The sequence below is a fragment of the Peromyscus maniculatus genome, chromosome 5, assembly GCF_049852395.1.
Source record: "Peromyscus maniculatus bairdii isolate BWxNUB_F1_BW_parent chromosome 5, HU_Pman_BW_mat_3.1, whole genome shotgun sequence".
NCBI lineage: Eukaryota > Metazoa > Chordata > Mammalia > Rodentia > Cricetidae > Peromyscus > Peromyscus maniculatus.
Genome location: NC_134856.1, coordinates 123,601,201 through 123,618,451, shown reverse-complemented (window position 1 = coordinate 123,618,451; position 17,251 = coordinate 123,601,201). Strand labels below are relative to the sequence as shown.

At 41.4% G+C, this 17,251-nt stretch overlaps 1 long non-coding RNA gene across 1 annotated transcript; it reads right to left on the bottom strand.

Annotated features, from left to right (window-relative positions):
• Positions 1-2,491: 2,491 nt before the first annotated feature.
• LOC143273478 (uncharacterized) lies at positions 2,492-16,433 on the bottom strand. Its single transcript, XR_013051601.1, has 3 exons — positions 12,533-16,433; positions 3,381-3,444; positions 2,492-2,945 (listed from the first exon to the last, which is right to left on the bottom strand). It is a non-coding gene; the product is annotated as an uncharacterized LOC143273478 (long non-coding RNA).
• Positions 16,434-17,251: the final 818 nt, after the last annotated feature.

Here is a 17,251-nt window from a genome sequence, read left to right as displayed (position 1 = left end):
ATTCCTTTCTTGGCCAGTTTTCTACCCTCTTTCTCCAAAGGTAAAAAATTAAAATTTTCATTTAACTGAAATTCAGCACTTAAATTGAAATACCACTGGAATTTCTGAATGCTCACATCATTTTTAAGTAGTTGGAGATTTGAATAACCTTTTCAATTATAATCTTTTTAATTTTTGTTTTCTTGATTTTATTTTGAGACAGCATATCATGTAGCCCAAGCTGGCCTCTAACTTACTATATAGCTGAGGATAGTCTTGAATTCCTGATTTCCCTGTACTTGCCTCATAAGTATGGGGATTACAGGTATGTGCTTCCACATATACTTTTAACTTTTAATTTTACTTCAGCCTAACACTTTTAAGTTTTAAAATAAGCTATCTAGGGCATAGTCTGCTTTCCAGACAAGTATACTAGAGTTTATATCCCATAATCAATCACCGGTCTGGCGAGAGAGACAGAGATAGAGACAGAGAGATGGAGAGAGACAGAGAGTCAGAGAGACACACAGAGAGAGACAGAGAGAAAGAGACAGAGATAGTTGTGTGGAATTCAGGTCTTCATTTATAAAAATAGGTGAAGGCATTAAACCTTCAACAGAAATGTAAAACATTCTTGTTATCTGCAGTAACTAGGGAAATCGAATTATTAATGGCATATTGTAGGTGCAACTTGAGAAAGCACGTATCTTATTAACTAAATGTCTATGAACTTTATTTCCTGGTAAATTTGGTAATTTGGTAGAATTACATAATTGCATCAGTGTTCTCTACTTCTACGTTCCTTGTTAAAGACATCTGAGCCCTTGAATTAACAGAACACTACTTTTTTGTTTTGTTCTTTATTTTTTAATGATAATATACTTATTTTCAGTTCACTTTAATAATTCACTTCAGTTTTTAATTTCATCATTATTATAACTAAAAGAACAATTTAAGCTTTCCTCTACATTCTAGTTATGAGTTCTGTTAAGCTTTTAACTTTAATACAACAACAGCAACACACACACACACACACACACACACACACACACACACACACGATTATCAGCTGATATATATTTTTTTTATTCAAGGCAATTTCACCTGGACTGGACTGTGTTTCAAACACAGAAGCTTGGAGAACTAAGCTTAGTGGAACACTCTCTGAAATGCTCAAGGCCCTGAGTTTAATCTTAACACTGAAAAGAAGAAGTAAGAAGAGGAGGAGGAGGAAGAAGAGGAGGAGAAGGAGGAGGAGGAGAAGAGAGGAGGAGGAGGAGGAGGAGGAAGAAGAATTTGGAAGCCAGCATGCTGAAAAGGCAATTCAAGGACATCTAAGTCACATGGTCACAATGATGCAAATTTATATGTTGATTATTTCTAGTTGACGTTTACAGTAGGATGTCATGTGATACACATGCATATATAATGGTTACTATTATCAACCAGCTCTACAGGATCTAGAATCGTCTAGGAGACAAATCTTTGGGCACACCCATGAGGGTTTCTCTAGATTAGGTTAACTGAAGTTGGAATTCACTTTGTCTGTGGGAGGCACCATTCCTTGGACTTGGGTCCTGGACTGAATACAAAGGAGACAGCAAGCTAAGCATCAGCATCCATCACTTCATCCTTCCTGACTGTGTAGGACGTAGCCTGTGGTGAGGAGTGTAGGTTAGTTCTTTTTAGAGGCTCCTGCTAAGCCTCACAGTGCTCCAGGGTGAACTGAAGGGTCTTCCACAGTGGGCAGTCTGAAATGGGCCCTCAAAGTTCTATGCACTTACTCATTTGATCAACTGGGGGGTCAGGAGGTGAAGGAGAAATGAAACGTTCTCTGAGCAGTGATAGTAATGCTTTAATCCACATAAGGATCCCCCGAGTTCTCAATAACAGTGTGTATTTACAAGGGGGGACATGACTACATTTCTAATAAACTCTGCAGCCCACATGGAGCAGTAAGTTCTGGGTTTAGAGAAGGGGCAGGAACAAGGTGTTCCTGAGGCAGGCCCTTCCCAGAAGGGAAATGTTCCTACAGCTGGGCAAATCCACCCACCTGAGCTGCCACAGGTCAGCATGCAATCAATTCCTTTCTTCTCCTTCAACTCACTCTTCAAAAAAAAAATTTTTGCCTTTCAGGCAAAATGAGTCCATATCAAAAGCCCCATTTTCTTCAATCTCAAGAGATTTTCCAGAGCCAGGCTTTAGGCAGTCATCAACAAAGGAAAAAGGTAGTGAAAAAAAGCCCAAACACCCACATGATGCTTAACATTAGCCCCAAACACCCACACAACACCTAACATCAAGAGTTGTCAGGGAACCTCTATAAGGGACAGACACAAATATATCTTTACCATCATCATTCTCCAAATGAATATACAAGTTTTTAAAATTTACTTATTTTATTTAGTTAACATTATTTTCACTTATTTTACACACTGACTACAGTTTTCCCTCCCTCCCCTCCTCCCATTTCCTCCCCCATCTCCCATCTGCCCCCTTCCCCATCCACTCCTCCTCCATCTCCATTCAGAAAGAATATACAAGTTTTAACCATATCAATAATATAGTTATGGATGATAATGAATCAAACAATCAGAAATAAAAAATAATCTACTATATAACATTCAAAGAGATTGCTAATATATTGGGAAAATGGAGTTCTATATCTTTCTGTCTGACTCAAACTAACTCCCCACACAATATACACCATTTTACATAGTTCAATGCATTTTGTATTATATTGCTAATTGTGTATTTTTACAAAAACAAATGTCCCTACTCATACATCTTTAAAAATATTTTTAAAGAGTTATTCTTTAAAATTTATGTGTAGATGTGTGTCTGCATGTTGGTATGTGCACATCAGTGCAAGTACCTGAGAAGGGCAGAGTGTAGCATCCTGGAGCTGGAGTGACAGATGGTTATGAGCTGCCAGACATGGGTGCTTAGAATCAAACTCAGATCCTCTGGAAAAGCAAGGAGAACTTTTAACCACTGAGCCACCTCTCCAGCCCCATTGGTTCAGTTTGATTAGCAAAAGTGGTTTAAATAGCTGCTCATTCACAATTCTCCAAGAGGACTAGATTCCTTTGAAAAATTTGAAGCCGTGCCTTTACAAACTACTTCAAGCACTAATTACAGATATTAAAACAATATAGAAAAATGTAGTGTATAAAACATGACACCCTCAGTTTGAACCTTCAGAAGATCCCTGTGCATATAAATCATCAGAAGAGCAGCTAGTTAAAAGAAGTCATTTTTTATAAATATGAGATTAGGCCACACACAGTCTTTTTTTCCCATATAAAACAGAGTTGATTAGTTTCATTAACAGAGGGAGACAAATGAAGTCTCAACATAAAGCTGGTCCTGTATATGAACAAAATACTACTGGGACTCACCATTTAAACTCCCTTTAGGGATATGAACACATCGCTTTGAATTTCTGTGCCTTGTCATTGTGACCTGTAAGGTAAAAGATGTCCCAAGGATTAGTAAGTGATACCATAAAACACTTAGAAATGTATGTACCAGGACTGGTGAGTCATAGATGCTAGAGCTATCTTTAGTATTAGCTCAATCACATAGATTTGTTTTTAAAGAAAACCATTATGAAGCATCAGAGGTGGAAGTAATGTTTTGGGATTAGGTCCATTTTTGAAAAGAAGGAGAAGAGTAAGAATAAGGAGGAGGAGGAGAGGAAGAGGAAGAAGGAGGAGGAGAAGAAAAAGAAGAGATAGTGTCACAGCTCTCTGCTGTTAAAAGTTGGAGAAGCACATATTTTCTTCCCTGTCACATCTCCTTCCTAATTACATCTTTCCATTTTTTTTAAACTTTCATTTAGTCAAAGCAGTGACAGTGGTACCCTGCTCTGTACCCATCATCCCTTGTCTGTACCAGGCTTTGTCTTTTGAGCCACCAACCAGCTCCCAAATCATGACATGGACACTTATTAGTTTTGAACCCATGACCTTAGCTTATCTCTTATTTTAATTTGTTTCTCTTTATCTATGTTTTGCCTCAGAGATTTTTGCCTTCCTTTCTTTCCTTCCTTCCTTTCTTTCCTTCCTTCCTTTCCCTCCTTCCTTCCCTCCCTCCCTCCCTCCCTCCTTCCTTCCCTCCCTCCCTCCCACCTTCCTTCTCTCCCTCCCTCCCTCCCTCCCTCCCTCCCTCCCTCCCTCCCTCCCTCCCTCCCTCCCTCCCTCCCTCCCCCTCTCTCCTTTCTTTCTTTCTTTCTTTCTTTCTTTCTTTCTTTCTTTCTTTCTTTCTTTCTTTCTTTCTTTCTTTCTTTCTTTCTTTCTTTCTTTTATATATCTTACTTTCCTGCTGTTTCCATGACTGGCAGCTGCCTGGTTTCTGGTCCCAGGCATGACCCTCTCTTTCCCCCTCATTCTCTCCTCCTGCTTTTCTCTCAAGCCTAGATTCATCCTCCTACTTATTCTCTCTGCTTGCCAGCCCTGCCTATCTCCCTCCTGCCTAGCTATTGGCTGTTAAGCTTTTTATTAGACCAATCAGGTGCCTTAGGCAGGCAAGGTGAAACAAATGCAACACATCTTTACATAATTAAGCAAATGCAGCATAAACAAACATAACACATCTTTACATCATTAATAAAAGCAGCATAAACAAGTGTAACACACTTTCACATAGTTAAAGTAATATTCTGCAGCATAAACAAATGTAACACATCTTTACATCGCTAAAATAATATTCTACAACACTTGTCTGTTCACAGGGTACCTATCTGTCTTACTTAGGGTTTTCTCTTGTTATGAAGAGACACCATGACCAGGGCAGCTCTTATAAAGGAAACATTTAATAGAGACGGCTTGCTTACAGTTTCAGAGGTTCAGTCTATTATCATCATGACAAGGAGCAAGGCTGCCTGTAGGCAGATGTGGTGCTGACTGCATCTTGCAGACAAGATGTCACACTGAAGTAGGCTTAAGCAAGAGACTTCAAGCCCACCCCCACAGTGACACACTTCTTCTAACAAAGCCATACCTCCTATTGGTGCCACTCCCTTTGGGGGCCATTTTCTTTCAAATCACCATGCCATCTTCCCTTGTCTGTTCACAGGGTACCCATTACTGTTTGTTTGTTCAAGCATGGCTCTACACTAACATGAACCCAACTCTTAGTTCTCATCACTTTTGTTTAGCATGTCTTTTCCAGAGATCTTTATTTTGGTTTATCTTTTGCTTGCATAGATCTGACCATGGTATTACTGTGGTGAAGGCTCGTGGGTGCTCTGTCCCCAAATTGTTTCCTTGATTAAGAATTCCTGTCTTTTACTTAAAGAAAATCAATGATGTAATTTTTCTTTAGATTTTTATATGGTTTTATATTATCCCTTAGAATTTAATATCAGCATTTTCCCTCATAAGTGAATTGCATTTTCCCTGGATGAGTTAAGATTTCTTTGCTCTCATTATGCTTGATGACCAATAACCTTTTTATGACATGTCTTCATGTAGATTTTTAAGATGTATTTTTATTTTCACCTATTTCTGTGTGTGTGTGTGTGTGTGTGTGTGTGTGTGTGTGTGTGTGTGTGTGCATGTGAGTGCAATGTCTGTGGAGCCCTGAGGAGGAATCAGATACCCCAGAGCTGGAGTTACAGGCAGATGTGAGCAAACTGATGTAGGTGCTTAGAATCCACCTTGGGTCCTCTGAAAGAGGATAGTCTTAATTGTTAAGCCATCTCTCCAGCACTGCTCACCATATTTTTTCATTCAAATAAACTTTCCATGCAACACAAATGTTCATGTATTCTGCAGACTTAGGGGAATTTTCTTTTATTATGTTATTTTGAAGACATCTTACAAACTACTTCAGACCAGTAGCCTCTAGGGGGCCATAAGTCCCCCTTGAATGAGTTAGAGAACTCCACAAAGCTGCTTTGCTCACAGTTTCAGCTGATTTCAGCCAAAGGTAAAGAATAAAATCAACAAAGGAACAAGCAGGTAGGGTGACATCTCAGACATGGGGGATGGCTGCCATCTATCCTCAGCCTATAGAGCAAGGGCAGTGCTTGTCTGTCTCATGATGGTGTCAACATGCATGGGGGGCGGCCACGCAGGACACCAGCCATGTCCTAATGCCCAGGATTCTTCTGGGGTCACCCACACCTGTGTCACTGACAACTGGAATGTCTGACCCTCATACCCAGCTGCTGTGAGATGTTTTGAATGCTGTGAATATGTTTTGCTCTGATTGGTTGATAAATGAAACACTGATTGGCCAGTAGGCAGGCAGGATTATAGGTGGGACAAGCAGATGGGAAGAATTCTGGGAAGAGGAAGGTTGAGTCGGGAGACGCCAGCCTGCCATCCAGGGAGCAGCATGTAATGACACACAGGTAAAGCCACGGAAAACGTGGTGACATATAGATGAACAGAAATGGGCTGAGTTCAAGTGTCAGAGGTAGTCAGTAGTAAGTCTGAGCTAATGGCTGAGCAGTTTTAATTAATATAAGCCTCTGTGTGTTCACTTGGGTCTGAGCGGCTGTGGACTGGGTGGGACACAGGAAAACGTCAGCTACACCCAGCCTCTCTAGAAGTCAGGCTGATAGCCCTAGTCCAGTGCTCCCACCATCAAACACACTGCAAGCATGGACTGCCTTAGGGGTTAGGGTAAATGAACACACTCTTACCAGGCAGGACATTCTAAAAGCTTAGAGGTTACTTCCCTGGAGTTGGTCTATGGCCTATATGTTCTTTGTGTTTTGCCACACAGTAGAAATCGAGTAACATAGAGAAAACACATGTATATGTGTATTTCAGAACATTAATTAAAAAACAAACAAACAAACATGTATTTAACACTCACTACTCAGATTAAGAAACAAGATACTAGTGATGGCTACCCCTAGACTTCTTGGTCTGGGGGTGGGGCGCAATCAACCAGCAGCCACCCGACCCCCTCTGGGCCTGAATTGGCAGAGGACACAGACCACCCCCTCCCCCATGCCAGGCTTCTTGATCTGGGGAAAGCCACAGTCAACCAGTGGTTCATCAGGCACCAGAGGTGTCCAGCATCATCATATCAAGCGCTGCCCAAGGTCTCTAGGCCCGGGCACAGGAGAGAGGAAAGGCAAGAGCTCCTTGCCATGCCTGGCCGACCTTGAGTGGGCAAGACTCAGCCAAGCACTGACCTGTGACCCAACCAAGAGGCCTGGTGCCAGGTGATCAGGCACCAACCTGGTCAGAGAGTACAGGGTGGGGGGCAGAAGAGAGGGAGAGGTGGAATGGTTTGCAGGCTGGGGAAAGGGGCGGATCTGGAGAGGTGACTAAAGGGAATGACCTGCTGGCCACCCGAGTCTAGGGCTATGACCAAGGGCAAGGTCTTGATCCTGGAGCAGCTGAGGGGGCATATGTCGATGTTTGTGTCTCCTAGCCCCACTGGGGGCTGTCCAGGGGCCTGTGGTCTGCCACCTGGGGCCATGCTAGTCTGAGTGGCCCATGCTGCCACTTGAAACCATGGTGACATCTGGGCCCGGGATGCTGCCTAGGACCATGTCTGGGTCCATGGTCCTGCTGCAGCTAGGGCCTGGGATGAGGCCCATGGCCCGTGTTAGCACAGGGACTCACTGGAGCCATGTTGCACTGAGCCCACCCCACCCTTCACGGGCTCTGGGATACCTGGTCCTGCCCTTCGCTTGATACTGCAACAGGCGAGCTGGTCCTACCCCTCAGGGGAGAGCTAGTCCCTGCACTTGGGAAAGATGGCTCCCCCCACCCCCTCACCACAGGCATTCATCTCACCTGGGCAGCACACTAGAGCTGTCCCTGTTGTTAGGGGTGCAAAGTAGTCAGCCCTGAGAGTAGGGGAGCTGACCCAACCAGGCTCCCATACCCCCTACAGCAACCAGGAGGGAGGGCCCTGCATCTTGTAGAACTGGCCCTGGTGATGTGAGTCTGGGTGACCCGGATCTGAGGCCCTGAGAGCAGGAGAACTGGCCCTGCTTTTTGTTGCGGGCTGCGTTGGGTGAGCTACACAAGGTAGCACTGGAGAGCTCACTTGGGTAGTGATGATGAGGAAAAGCTGGTGGGCCAGCCAACCTAGCTACCACCCAGGCCCAGAACCAGGGCTGAGAGTTGGCCCACCCCAACAGCCATTAATCTGTAAACTGGTGGAGCATGTGAAGGGGACGAACCTACAGATCCCAAACAGCAGGCTCCACGTGACACAGGACAACAGGATATCCGAGAGGAGCCCCACCGAGGGCCCGTCATTGGTGGTGTAGCAGAACCCAGAGGCCTCCAGCCAGACCAATGACTCATGGCAATGAACACTTGCAAGTAAAGATGAATGGACATAAGGGTAAACTGTGCGACTCCACAGGCCGCACTACAGCTTCCACGATAAGTTTTTTCTTACTTTTTGTCTTTTTGTTTTGATGTTTGGTTTGGTTTTTGGTTTTCTTTTAAATTTGGTTTTGATTTCGGGGGGAGGTTGCAAGGGCAGAGGATGGATCCCAGAGGACGGGGACAGGGAGATAAGTGGGTTTGGAATGCATGATGTGAAATCCACAAAGAATCAATAAGTTGAAAAAAAGGACAATCTATTATATTGTACATATATGTACGCTCTGACTTTTGTGTTAGCCATTAGTTACTTTCATAAGCAGGTTTTTCCTGTGTGAACTTACAGTCGCTCTTACTGTCCTGTTTACCTTGACATGAGCTGGAGTTATCTGGGAAGAGGAATTTCTACTGAAAAACACCTCCATCAGATTGGTCTGTATGCAAGTCTGTGAGGTATTTTCTTGTTTTATGAGTGGGTGGGAGGACCCAGCCACTGTGGGCAGTGCCATCCCTAGGCAGGTGGTCCTGGAAGGTATAAAGAAGGAAGTTGGCTGTAAGCCTGAGGAGCAAGCCAATAAGCAATGTTCCTCTATGGCTTCTGCTTCAGATTCTGCCGAGGTTCCGCTCCTGAATTCCTGCCTTGATAGACTGTAACCATGAGATGAAATAAACCCTTTTTTCTTCCCCAAGTTGCTGTTGGTTAGTCTTTTTTTTTTTTTTTTTTTTTTTGTTTTTCGAGACAGGGTTTCTCTGTGTAGCTTTGCACCTTTCCTGGAACTCGCTTTGGAGACCAGGCTGGCCTCGAACTCACAGAGATCCGCCTGCCTCTGCCTCCCGAGTGCTGGGATTAAAGGCATGCGCCACCGCTGCCAGACAAGGTTAGTCTTTACCATAGACGATAGAGAGGATACTAGAACACTTACCTTCTTTTTCACTGCTCTCGACCTGTCCTTAACTGAAACTTCAAACCTAGTCATAGGCTGCACAGAATGAAGAAAAGCAGTTTGAGCATTCTCAGATTGGATCTGGCTTTCTGCTTCCTGTAGCAACTTCCTCAGAAGAAGGAAATGCATTAAGGTTGTCACAGTTCCGAGGAGCACAGCACACGTGACTGGACACTCGGGATGGATGCACACGGGATCGACTAGGGACCTGACCAAAACATAACCAGAGACGAGGCTTTGCTGTGATGCCTGCTTCTCTGTGTAGCCGCTGTCCAGAGTGCTTGCTATTTATTGATGTGGACTGCCACACTTCCCGGAAACTCTGGCAGTTACAGTGGGACTGTAAGGGCAGTGCTTGCCAACGTGGAGATATTGAAGCAGATTTATGATCCTCTTTGTGGAAGCTTCAGCAGCCAGTGCTCAGAAGGCTTGAGAGTTAGCTAACTTGGTAAAATGTCTGCCACCCAAATGTGAGGACTTGAATTTGATCCTCAGCAACCCTGTAAAAAGCTGGAGGATCAAAGCCAGAGCAAGGTAGTAGTTATATTTCAAGAGATAGCGCCTGAGAACTTCTTTTAATGGATGAATCCATCAAGCCGTCCGTTTACAAGCCAGTGGTGGCACATAACTGTAATCCCAGCACTAGGCAGCTGGAGGAAGGGCAAATTCAAGACCAGTTTCAGCTGCATAGCCAAGTCAAGGCTAACCTGGGCTACACGGAACCCTGTCTCAAAATGAAATAATAAAACCTATATGTTTGAAAGTGCTAAAAACTCTAAACAAGTTAAGCAGAAAACACAGTATTTCTCTGCTTTCCACACTAAAACTATGGAGAAGAGAAGTGAACTCTAAAGTGAGCAAGAAAGGTAAACAGACAGGACAACATTGAAATGTAAATTGTTTTAGCAATCATATTCCTCGATTTAATTTTTCCTTAATTCTTTAAGGAAACATAGGGGACATTGGACATATAGTTTAAACACTTGACAATTTCTTTCTAAACGGTGTCTTTTAATACTGACAAACAAGGTGGTTCTTTTTGATTGTTATAAAGCTTCTTCCACTATGCAGATGTCAATAATTCATGGAGATATTCATCAATTGATATGGATAAAGTAAGCATGACTAAACCTCTAGAGTAAAACCCCAAACAATCTTCAATATCAATTTAGCATTCATTATGCATGACATCTTGCTAAGTGTCTATCATACATTATTAGTTGATGTTTAATTTATAAATTATTTCTAATTTTTATTCATAATTATGGCATGACTATGCATCTAAAATAATCTAAAGGCACACAACATGTTCACATGAAACAGTCTGTGGTTATTTATAAAAGTATGTATATTTTGCACTATTACTGAAAATATTTTATGACCTGAATTTCTGAAATAAGTACTATTCACTTACATTTTGATTGGTACTACCAAAATATCACATATAAATTTGTACACACACAAATCTATGTCTTAGTCAAGTGCTATTTTCTGTCCAGAATGTTTAGCCTGTGCATCTCTTGAGAGTCTTCAATGGTTTTGCTCTGGGAGTGGCTGTGGGTACCACTTCCAACAGAGGAGACTCAAGGAGGCTGCTAAAAGGTCTGTTCTGGTGTAAAGGCTCAGACTCAAAACCCTGGACTTTTCTCTTCTGGCAAATTGAATGCAGCACCTGGAGCTGTTGGGGCCATTTCTCTGTCATAGAACAATAAGTGTGAACAATAGTATGCCACATTCTGGAGTAGAAGAGCAGGAAGGTCGTCAAACAGTAGCTGATACAAAGCCCACAGTGTCTATCCTTACAGATGTTGTTTTTACAACAAACACCTTTTTCTAGTCCACAGTTAGTTAGATTTCCTATTCATGCAGACAAAGCTATGTTCTACAACCTTGTATTAATACCACTTAACCTACTTAATAGCCTTTTAAGAGAACATTCATTTTCCCACACTGTGGGTGACACTGGCTATTACCAAGCCTTTTAGTTTTTCCCCAATTTAGGACAAATATTATATTCCACTGCTTTTCATTTTTTGCTGTTGATGATGCTGATCCACTTTCCATAGCCTTATGTAATTCTTGTTTGAATTCAATGACTCATATCTGTTGTTCCTTTGCTATTGAGTTGTTTTCAGGGGCTAGCAAGCACTTGAATTTTTGAGAATTAACTATATTTTTGTCTCTTTCCAGCAGCATTAAGCATATGGTCATTCAATTGTTTATTGGCACCTCTACCAGACAGAAGGTTGAAGAAGAAAGAGGATGTGAACTTTTGTCCACTCATCTGTGGTCTGGAGGCACAATTCCTGCCTCCTCGTGTACTGCGAGGGCATTTTTTAGTTCTTGCTGTAAGGTAGAATTGCTTCTCACTGGAAATGGTTCTTATGCAATCCAAGTACAAAAACTCACATAAAGGGAATGAAAATTGCAAGGAAAATAAGCCATTCCTCTACAGAGTAAACAAAAAGTGTGTATGACTATGTTTGTTCTAGCAACAGACATGTTTGAAAACAATTTAAGATTTTTTATTGTAGTGCTTTCTAGTATGGCTGAATGTTTAAAATGATTATACAATGCAGTCACAAGCTAAAGAAATTTCTTGAATAAATTATAAGGCTGGTAGCCATATATATTTATAGACCTTAGTTTTTGTTTTATCAGTTAATGATATTCATGGTGTAATGTATATAAAAATTAACTACAATAGGGGATAGAGAGATGGTTCAGTGGTTAGGAATACTTGTTGCTTTTGCAGAGGACCCAAGTTCATTTCTAGGACCCACATATTGGCTCATAACAATTTGTAACTCCAGCTCCAGGGGATTTGATCCCCTCTTTTGACCTCAAAGGGTACCACACACATAATACTTATGAACATAAAAAAAAATCAATCTTTTATAAAAGCTATAATAAAAGCCCTACTTTTTGCTTCATTGCATTTATTCTGTGAGGTGCTTGAATTCTACTACCTTTCCTAGGTTTAACCAAGAACAAACCTATTGTACACTCAATTCATTCTTAATTGATTCCAAGTTCTTTTTTCATGGTCATATTCAGTATTATCTCAATACTATCAGCCTGTTATCAAAACTGTATCTGCAATAAAATCTATATTTGTATTTGTATTAGTTATTGCTAATACAAATTGTTCTGGTAACGCACCACAATTAAGGCAACTTATGGACGGAAGAGTTTATTTGGGCTCACAGTTTGTCTAAGCCAATATTCTATTGCTATGAACAGACACCACAACCACGGCAAGTCTTGTAAAGGAAAGCATTTAAATTGCAGATTGCTTACAGTTTCAGAGGTTCAGTCCATAATCTTCATGGTGGGGAGCATGGTGGCATGCAGGCAGACATGGTGCTGGAGAAGTAGCTGAGAGTTCTTCATCTGGATCCACAGGCAGCAGGAAGAAAGAAAGCTACTGGGCCAGGCTTGGGCTTTTGAAACCTCAACGTCCACCCTCGATGACACACTTCCTCCCAAAGACCTCACCTGCTCCAACAAGGCCACACTGTTTAATCCCTCTCAAGTAGCACCCCTTCCTGATGAATAAGCATTCAAACAAAGGAGTTTATGGGGGGCCAATCCTACTCAAACCACCACAGCTCGCAGAGATAAGAGTCATGGCAGGGAGAGTTGACAACAAGCAGCAGATGATGACAGGAACAGGAAACTGAGGGCTCACATCTTGAACTACAGGCGCAAACCAGAGAGAGTTGACTAGAAGCGGCTCAAGTCTTTAAACTCTCAATGCCCACTCCCAGTGACACACTTTCTCCAACAACACACCCAAACAGTATCACCAACTGGGGACCAAGTATTCAAATGCTCAGTTCTGGGGAGGACATCTCACTCAAATAACCACAGTATCTCAATATCTGTCTGCCTGTCTGTCATCTGTCTGTCCGTCTGTCTATCTATCTTGTATTATCTAGCTCTTTCTTCCTATTTTCATTTGTCATTACTCTTCATTACCAGTAAACCATTCATCTGAGTAGATTTTTTTTTGTTAAACATGTGAAAATATGGCTAGTTTGAGTTGTATAAAAATCTATATGCTGGATGGGAACAGATGCAGAGATCCACAGCCAGATACTATGTGGAGAGAGAGAGTCTAAATTGGAGGAGTCCATCAAATCCTCCCCTCAGAGCTTAGGGAATCTTACTGAAGAAGAGGCAGAATGACTGTAATAGTCAGAGAGGATGGTGAACACCCAGGGAACATGGCCTCTGAATCAACTGAAAAAGGTGCATGTGAACTAACAGAGAAGGAAGCAGCAAGCACAGGGCCACATGGGTCTGTACCAGGTCTGCTGGATATCTAGTGTAGCTATTAGCGTAGCATTTTTATGGAGCTCCTGTCTATGAGTGGGTCTCTGACTCTTTTGCCTGCTCTCAAGGCTCTTTTCCTCCTGTTGGGTTGCCATGTCCAACTTCAGTATGAAAGTTTTTGTTTCATCTTATTTTATTTTGATTGTTATTTCTTAGAAGCCTGTGGTGGTATCGTGTTCCCCAAAATATTGTGCACCCTAATAAACTTATCTGGGGTCAGAGACAGGACAGCCACTAAATACAAAGGCTAGAAAATGGTGGCACTCACAGCTTTAATCCTAGCACTCCAGAGGTAGAAATCCCTCTGGATCTCTGTGAGTTCAAGGCCACATTGGAAACGGCCAGGCATGGTGACTCATGCCTTTAATCCCAGAAAGCGAGCCTTTAATCCCCAGGAGTGATGGTAGAAAACAGAAAGGTTTTTAAGGCATGAGGACCAGAAACTAGAAGCATTTGGCTGGTTAAGCTTTTAGGTTTTGAGCAGCACAGTTCAGCTGAGAGCCATTGGGATGAGGACACAGAGGCTTCCAGTGAAGGAAGGAGGAAACAGGACCAGCTGAGAAGCTGGCAAGGTGAGGTTAGCTGTGGCTTGTTCTGTCTTTCTGATCTTCCAGTGTTCACCCCAATACTTGGCTTTGGGTTTGATTTTTATTAATAAGACTCTTTAAGATTCCTGCTACAGAAGCCTGTTCTTTCCTAATGACAGATAGAAAGGGAGTGGATCTGGAGGGAGGGGAGGTAGGAGGTACTGGAAGGAGTAGAGGGAGGGGAAGCTATAATCAGGATATACTGTATGAGAAAAGAATCTATTTTAAATAAAAGAAAAAAATCTATATTCTGGTACACACACACACACACACACACACACACACACATATCCAAATCTGTGGCAACTATTACCCAAAATTATTCTGAATTTAAAAGGTATTCTCTCTATTCAGGTATTTAAAAATTCCTTTATACAATGTTATTTCCTAGTATTTTAAGTAGCAAAGTTTGGATTGGAAGAAAGTGAATTTTTCCAGACAGTTTCAATTACAATTATCCTCAAGACAAGAATTGAAATGGTGTGCTTGATTACAATGTCTGATATCAATGCATTAATCATCTGCCTTATTTAACGACTCAGAATAATTTTAATTGATATTTAAATATTCTACTCTGGAAATCTCAGTACTTTTAGATCCTGGGAAATGTGTCTTCCTAATATTGACATCTTTCTCCTTTTAGTGTTTGATCTTCTGTTTCTAGAATTTGATACATAATGATGTCATTATTATACATTTAAAAATTTGTTTATGATAACAATGTTAGAAATCATGTATTTTGTGATTCAATGTGATTCCTTTATTTATAATTATTGGTAAATATATTCCTATTCTTATTGAACTAATAGTTTATGTTAATTATTAGGGGTTTTGACATTAAATTGTTTCAGGAGAGTTTTTTTTTACTTTGTAATGTAAGGGGAGGGGATATTGCTCAGTTAGTAGAATACTTTCATTTTATGCATGAAGTCCTGAGTTAAAATCCCAAGTGCCCCCCATCACATAATAATAATGTTATGCTTTGAGTTTAAACACTTTACAAACTAATGTTGTTGATACTTGAGATTAAGAAATAAAGAAATTATTTTTATGCTTTAAAATTGTTGATTTCTTTGATATCCTTTACAATCTATTTTCAGGAAATTTTAAAAGAAGGTGTAAGTGCTATGCCAGAGACATGTGTGGACATGGTAGGGTTCTCCTAATTTGTCAGAATTTACTGAATTACATTAAATTCTCAAGCTATGTTATTTTCCTGGGCTACAATTTTTCAGGTAATCCTGATTTCCCTTGATAGCTGGCCATTGGCAAACACAAGTTCTTCTTTGTCAATCTTTGCAGCTAATGATGACTCTCAAATCACACATTACATATCACAGGGTAATTTTATCTCTTTGTACAATAGGGTTAAAGGGGCAACAGCAGGATTCAGGAAGATCCAAGATGCCTTCCTGGAGGCAGGACAAAGAGCTGATCCAGATGTTGAGCACTGGGGCATCAGTTAGGTAAGATTATGAATGAATTGAGTTGGAAAGTTGCTAGAGTCACTGCAGAGTCATAACCCAGGGTCTTAGATTTGAGCTGGACCTTGGGGTTCAGTTGAATCATAGAGATGATGGTACAGACCTTGGAGGTCATAGAGGCATGGCTCAGGACATCAGGAACATGAAAGCAAGTGCGGGACTGGGTCTGGGCAGACAAATGAATGGCAACTTGAGTAGGCTGCATCAGCAGTGGAGATTAAGCTGAGCTGAAGCCCTAGGGAGAGTTGGGTATTCTCTTCTTGTCACTTCTTTGAGGCACACACCAACTAGTCAAAATCCCAGTCAGTGGGAGTTGCTGTAGTGTTGGCTGTCCTCTTCTTTTGGGAGTTTGGGGGAGGGTGTCTCACCTGTCCCCAGAATGGTGGTTTTGGAGAGTTCTCAGGCTTCTTTAGTTTTTATGGCATTTTAATATACCCATTTGTCCAAGTCTATTTTGATAAGTTTATAGGGGAAATCGTTATTTATAAATCTGTTCCTTCTGTGTGGTATAGAACATGTAATAGTGTTTATCTTCCCTTGCATTTGCACTCACAGTGGAGATAAACACTGTTTGTAAAACGGAGTCACCAAGGAAAGGGACAACTTGAAGGCCCCTGTTCTTCCCAGAGTGGTTCAGAGCAGGTCACAGCCTGATCTCAACTGTGTGAGTGATGAACCATGTATGTGTTATAAATATACTCACAAGCATATTTGTTGATTGCAGATTTATTACCTAAATGTGTTTTGGTTAAAATCAAGTCTATATCCGTGCATGTACACATGTATATACATGTGTAGTATAGAGCCAGAGAACAACATTGAATGTTTTTCTCCAGTCATACAGCTCAATTTTGAGAGAAGGTCACTCATTGGCCTGAAACTTACCGAGTAGCATGACTTCATCTCTCTAGCCTTGGGCATACATATGTGCACCACCACCACATCCAGCTTGTTATGTGGGTTTTGGAAGATAGAACTCAGGTCCTCATGTGGCGCAGCAGGTATTTCCTGACTGAACCATCATCACTCAGTGCCCAAAACTGGTTTTTGAGACTCTAAAAACAAGTATGACTTTATTTGAAGCCATCCATTATGTATTATACATATGGATTTAGACCTGAAATTGATGGAAGAAGTCCATGCTGATCTTGCTGTACTCACATGTTAAAGATTGTTGGTTTGTCTCTTCTAGAGGATGAGATTGGGCCTATCCCATGGTATGGCAGGGACCATGAGATAGCAAACACTTTGCAAGGTGTAGATTCAGAAGTATCTTGCTGTTATTCCCACTTAGAGGTCAAAGCAAGGCACAGGGAATGGAAAAGAATTCCATATTAATAGTAGAAACTCAAAAGTCACTTGGCAAAATCTGTACAGATAATGAGGGGTAGAGTTTTGGGTCCACAATCCAGCCAATGTATCCTGTTACACAATAAGCCTCATTCTTACATGTCAGCTAAGCTCTGCATTTACAGAAATTCTTTCAATTGAACCTTGTCTCTCATACCAATCAGAAACACTAATGATTCACTTTTAAAGCTATTGATGACTGCAATATGGCATAAATTTTTATTGAATATTTGGAGTTGGATTAATAAAATACCGTTGAA